Source organism: Spea bombifrons, chromosome 10 (genome assembly GCF_027358695.1).
Source record: "Spea bombifrons isolate aSpeBom1 chromosome 10, aSpeBom1.2.pri, whole genome shotgun sequence".
NCBI classification, from domain to species: Eukaryota; Metazoa; Chordata; class Amphibia; order Anura; family Pelobatidae; genus Spea; species Spea bombifrons.
In genome coordinates, this window is record NC_071096.1 from 3,836,169 (window position 1) to 3,843,353 (window position 7,185).

Below are 7,185 nucleotides of genomic sequence, written 5' to 3' on the forward strand. Positions count from 1 at the left end.
GGAATACAGATTCATTTCTTTACAAAATGTACTATTTTTCTTAAATGTTGCAGATTTTTCTATCTGTTAAAATACCTAATTCTCTATTTCACTCATTTCAAAATCTGTATATTTGTAACAACCCCAAAAATCTATCAGCAGTGAATTATCTACTCTCCATTGTGATTATCTCTCCTCTAGATCATTATCGTATGTTAATGTCGGGTTTTTTTGTAAAAGGGGGTTATTCATTATTATATATATATATTTTTAATTTCCAATGGCATGTATGAGTTAGATTTATTCTCTATTCTTGTGTTCGCTGCTTATAAATAAGAAAAAAAACCTTTTTTGTTCTATGTATTTGTTACAGCTATTGCCTTCTCATTCTTTACATTATGTTAACTTTACTAAAACATTTAATACTTTACATTATGTTTTTTTTAAACCAAGTTGAGAATAATTTTTTTCTTAGTTAATTTTACTCCATAAAGTTAGTAACTAATATATAAATATTATATTACAATCATCAGATCCATTCTGTATATATATATATATATATATATATATATATATATATATATATATATATATATATAAAATTCTTTTTTACTTAAGAAATCATGGATTATTTAGCATTTTAGGCCACAGAACCTATTTTGATATAAACGTCTTTTAACATCAATATCTTACTTTTTTGACTCTCAGGCACATGCTGTGGACCAAGTTAACATGTTTGGTAGGACTTAAAATTTAGGATTTTATTTTCCACCATTAAAAATAATAATTTCTTTTTAAAGGATTTTGGCAAATCTAATCCTAATCGACACAATTTTTTATCTTTTAATTTCTGACCTTATTATCATTAGGTCTGTATGTGGCTTTTACACCTAGGTGCCCATATTTGACTTTGTGATATGTCTGTAATATTTGGCTACCAGATTTATTCTTAAGGCAACCTAATCCTTTTTTGAAGTTGCCTTCCCTATTAATGATAGCTATCCTTGCCTTAAAGCTATATAAATATATATATATATATTAAGTATTTATGTATTTTTATGGGTAATATTTCTAGTTGAACTTAGTTGTCTATAAGAAGCCGTCACTTGTTAGAGATAATGTATCACGGAGTCCCTTATGTAACAAGCAGCTGACGGATCTGTTCTAGAAGCCGAGCCGTTACGCTTGAAACCATAACGGACATTTTTAAAGCGCGTGCGGTCACTTTAATAATTGCAATTATGTCTCCAAACAGCTGAACCGGGAGACCTACCTGGCGTGACGGACCTTCTCCCCAGACCACGTCCCCAAAGTCTTCACGATGGTCAATCGCCTGGATCCCCGCAGATCCTCTTCCTGAAACAAAAAGGACAATCCCACAATTTAATATATTTTTTATATATATTTTTTTTCCATCTGGATAATTTTTATCTCTTGCTATAGATTTTTGATGTTATTTTTTTTTTCTTTTTTCAATTTTTTTGTTAACCATTTCAGTGCCACCAGCGGGTATAAAGCAATTTTGTGCATGGCCTTCTGATACCGAGAGGGTTAAGTGCTTTGAGTCCACAAACACATTCATTTACATATAAAACATTTTCTTAAGTATATTATCACCCTATCTCCTTGGCTTCTTATTTTTAACCCTTTGCATGCTTAGAGTGACTCCCCTCTCTCCGGCATTCAGGAGCTGCTGGCCACGTTTACAGTAACATCCGGTCCGGCTCATCTTTTTGGTTTTTACCTGGCATTGATTTTGAAAACTTCATTTTTTTAAAACTAAATTTAGTTTTTCAATACTCTATCTAAAATCTTTCACAAGTTCTAAGAAAAAATAAAATGTATGGTTAATAAATATAAAAATACCTTTTTTTAATATTGTCTTTTGATGCTCTTTTGCCTCTGATTCGAGTAAAACGAATACTTTTAGTAAGAAAGACATATATTATACATCCAACTGTGTTATAATGAGCTCTTATATCTCTTTCCTCTAATTCTTACTATTTTTTAAACTCCATTGAGAGATATGGAAACACAGAACCTGCCGGAAGATCGGCCCCATTCGGCCCCCGTCTAGTCGCCCGTTTTTCCTGCTATAAAGACTCAAACCTTAATCAGTCGTTGGTCCCGTCTTAGATTCAGGAGCCATATGCCTATCCCATGTATTAGCACCTACCACTTCTGCCCGGAGGCTGTTCCACTCATTTACCGCCCTCTCAGTAATGTAAAACCTTTTCAGAGAAGCTGGATATCTCTCAGCAGCAGATATTATTACAATTATTTGATTTTTGTTTCGGCACAGAGTTATTGTAGGGTCTAAATACTAAAGCCCTTGCCCCTAAGAATTGAATAGTTTGCTCTTTTTGGAGGGGGGGGGGCAATAGTTTAATGATTTCGGTAACTGCAGAAGGACAGGGGGCTTCTATCCGTCCAAGAAACAGAACCGACTGGGAAAAAAGTTCTGCTTCTCCTACTTTTGGGAGTGTGGAAATACGGAGCTTCACGGAGATTTAGATTCTTCCTGTTAGATTCATTAGCTGGAAATGAAAGGGGATTATTTACTAAACCGCGGGTCTGCCGGTGACTCAACACCTTTTAACTTAGTGACGTCACTATGAGCCCCAGAAAGCTTCCCCTGCGAGAAGGGCAGCAATTTTGCTATAAAAGGTGTTTATCTAAAATAATGTTAGAATTAAGCTATTTTAACCTCTCACCGACCTCTGTACTGTTCTAGAATCCCGTGTGTTCTCCGCGTTCCGTGGTGTGTGGATATTTCACGTTACTACAAATGGAGACTAAAAATCAACTATACCGTTCCTGTATTGGACCCTCTTAACCATAGATTTGGGTAGGAGCCATGAGTGATGGGACTGGGAATCCTGATACGTTCCGGAGGCTTCTAGCACCTAACTGTGAATATTTACTACACATAACTCACACTACTCACAGCTGACCATATAGTTATGTTAAATACCCCAAATAGCTGAACGCTATCTCCTTACCAGCCCCCCACACATGGAGTTTATCACTTTATTATAACATCGGGTTTTCTCAAACTGCGCATACTTGTTTTTTCCCACGTTAAACTCAGACACGCGTACTGCGCTGACTTTTGACATTAAGCTGCCGAGTTATACCGTGTTAGAGGGAAAAAAAGAGCAAAAGATGATACTTTTATTGGCTGGCTGACGTTTAATAGATTGCAAGCTTTCAGGGCTATATAGGTCTCCTCTTTGGGCATATTAAGGCTGTTAGATATTGGTGGGGCCGTAAAACTAATAAAAAGTATCAATGTGTTCAGTCGCCCATCTTTTAAACGTTACACTATAGCAAGCATGTGTATTATTATAAACTTTTATCAGAAATATCCCCTCCCCCCCATATTACTCAACAGAAAAGCGACGGAGATCTGTTCGGCCATGCGCATCACCCGGCGCGTGATATACTTACTGCCAATCAGCTCCGGCGCTGGGTCAGTGGACGCTGCGGGTAGATTGATTTCCATGGGGGGCAATTCCTGCCACTGATTGGCTGCTTCAAGCGCCAAATCGATGACAAGTATGGTTGGACCATGGAGAAGGAGGGCAGCTGCAGCAGCAGGGCTGCAACTTTTACACCAGGTAAGTACTTTGAGTGCCAAAGCTTCTAATAAGCACTGATGATGACCATCGACAACCATCGACAAAAAGTGATAGGTATTTTATCCTTTAAGTAATATGACACGGGGCAGGGTTATTAATGAAGGGCAAGTTGGTTACCCCAGCATCTTACGGAACGTCCAATCAGCGGAGGCATTTAACTGGCTGACTGTAACCTATGGTGTCATTTATGGCGAAATGAACCTCTCTGCTTCATGCATCACGTATGGCTGGAGGTCCTGCGGTCTGCGATGGGTGGCCAACCACAGAAATGCCCTCTCAGTCAGACGTAGGTCATCTCTATGGTTTCTCTGTTTTGTTTACGATACAATTATTCACTCACACCGGGATTAACAAGACTTGGTCGCTAAACAAAGCCAGGAGGGAAATATTTTAAACACAAAACCGCAGCAAAACGTTATTTGAGAGGGAAGGAAAACGCACATAAAATGGACCTAGAAGTCCACATGAGGATCGATCAACCATTTTAGCTGAGTTGTATTTGTGGGCTGGTTAGAGCTAAGCTAATAAACGTTTTAGTCGCCCCTAGGTAGATAAGAGTTCCCGGGAGTCTAATGGGGGTCCTTAGACTTGTCTGATATTCGGCCTTATCCAGAAAGGAGCCTAAGGGTTGTAGTGCCTGGGTACAGTATTTCTTTGGCACTGCCCGTAACTAACACACCCTTAACACCCAAACTCACTCTAATGCACACAATCACGCTAACACCCACACAATCACTCTAACACCATATACTAACACATACATACCCAGTCCTTCTCTCGCCCTTTATCCCCCTCTGCCTCACACCACTTACCCTAGACTCACCCCTAACTCTTTAACAACATACTCACACTATCACCATGCACTAAAACACACACTCATGCTAACACCATACACTAATATACACACACTCTAGCACCATATACACACACACTCATATGCTGACACATGCCATACTGTATGATTCAAGAGTGCGGATGTGTGGAACAGACGCACTAACATGCCAAAACTTATGCTACCACAATACATTTACACACACACACACTAGCGTCATATCCTGACACACACACACACTCGTGCTAACATCATACAGTAGCAAACACGCTAACGCCATTCAGTAACACTCTATACACACACTTGATCTCCCCATCAAGTAAAGCTCACACAGCCCTCTTTTCCTTCCCTTTTTTACCCCCAGTCTATACGAATACCCCCACGAACAACATCTGCTTACCTGTCAAGCGCTTGTCTTAACTCCTGGTCACACATGATGCAAGCTGCCACAGCACACAGATCACAAAACACCACCTTACGTGATACCATGCAGCGTGCCCACCTCACACGGCATGCCAACCCTGGACTAGCACTAAATGACAAATTAGGGCCAGCCTAGGGACAATAGCACCCATGTGCCCAAGAGCCAGCCCACGACTCAACGATAGGAACTGAGCAGACACTTAGGGACCTCCAATGAATAATATCCCTGGATGGTCAGAGAAGGTCGAAAATCAAGACCGAGGAACAGAATAAAGTACTTTTGGATGAAGAATCAAATATACGTAATTACACATAAACTTGATACTTTGTATACTTTGTATATTTTTTATATTTATCTAATTTTTTTGTGATGAATAATGATTTCTTAAGACAAAATAAATCTGTATCTTGGGATAAAAATTGAATTATATGATTTTTAATATTATTTTAACTTCGGGGGGCTGAATTTAAGCATATGTTGCATGGCAAGTACCATCTTATGTCTAGCTGTTACGAGTAAGTAATAATAAGTATTTTAACAAGATAATATGTTTTTACTTCCTTATGAATAATGAGATATGTGGGAGGTGATAATAAATATAATAATAATAATAAGCCTGTATTGTACCTTTTAACTTCAGTGCCACATTTCATCTAATATTTGGTTAATTATGTTTCTTCTTTCTTAGGCAAGAAAAATACATTTTTTATATGCCAAAAAATACTTTTTCTGACAAAATTTAGACATTTTTTTAGGTTCAAACAAAAAAAAATTCTGTTCCTTCATTAAATGATGCCAATATACATATATATAGATATATATATAGATATATATATTGATATAATGTGGAGTTTTAGCATTTACATGTATACCCCTATTGATTGATCAGCTGATCTGTCCTATGATTATTAACAATATATTAATTAAGAATGAAAAAATAATAAAATAATATATTTTATTTGTAATCGTATGATCAGACAGACCAAGGGGCAGATTACAAAGGTAGGGCATTAGGGCAATATAATTCCAATGAATGCCCTTTTTGTGGTAAATATCAGACCACATATATATTAAAACTACCGTTGCTGAAAGTTTTGTGACCGGCAGCCATTTTTGGATGCATGCACCTTGCAAGACTTCATTTGGCCCTCCTCATCCAAAAATAATATATAATGCATATGTTCTCCATCCACATTGTGCTGGGTGATCTCTGAACCTCATTTGGCTTTTAAATACTTAAAAATCTCCTGTTTAGAAAGCAGCTTTCATATGGCCAGAGATGGGCATCCATTGACCTCGCAGCTGCCATGTTATTGGTGAAATTACTCCAGATTCCAAAGTTTCCAGACGGCTTCCGAATAACTTTGCCTCAAACCCAACAATACCCCCCAGAGTAGGGAGGGTACGTCAGACCGCCTGTCAATACACGGAATCTAAGAATATAGACTGCAATGAACAATAGGCAAAACATATAAAACAGATAAAAAATACCCATGTTTTCCCATTGGGAAATTTGATAGATTTATCTGAATTCAGCCCAATTACTGGGGTCTGGAGACACTAGACCCCTCTATGCTGAATCTACAGTCAGATCAGTAGTTATTTGCCAACTATGGAAATATTGAATTTAAATTCCCAACACTATTTTCCTTCCTGCAGGAATAATTTAGGTCCAATTTTTTAACCTAGTTTTAGTTTTTTTTTTTCCCGTTGGTTGGGTTTTGGCTCCAGGCGCCATATTTTGCCTTCAACAGTGTATTATAGTACAGAGGATCTTTTAAGGAAATGACATATCCTACAGGAATACATCTTTACAAATAATAAAAGTATTGACCCCAAAAATACATTTTTAGGCGTGTCTTATTTTTTATATTCCCGTTTTTTTTTTTGTTGTTTTTAGAAACTTTGGTAAAGTTTGGAATATTTCAAAATTACAGTGATTTGTGCATTATGGGGGAAAATTTTTTAGCATATAATTTAAATAGTATCTGCCTGGGGAAAAACTACTAAAGAGAAGATTGTAGGAATATTTGCAGACAACAGACTTAGTGCACAACGCCAGTCAGCAGCTGCAAAGGCCAATAAGATGTAATCATGTATAAAACGGGGTACTGATTCACAGGAGGAGAATATCGTCTTGCCTCTTCATAAGCCAATAGTAAGACCGGACTTTGAATATGCGGGGCAATTCTTGGCACTGGTTTTTAAGAAGGAACATTATGGAACAAAGAAAAGACACAAAGAAGGGCTACAAAATTAACAAGCGGGATTGGAAGATCTCAGTTATGAAGAGACACTAAAAAAGTTGC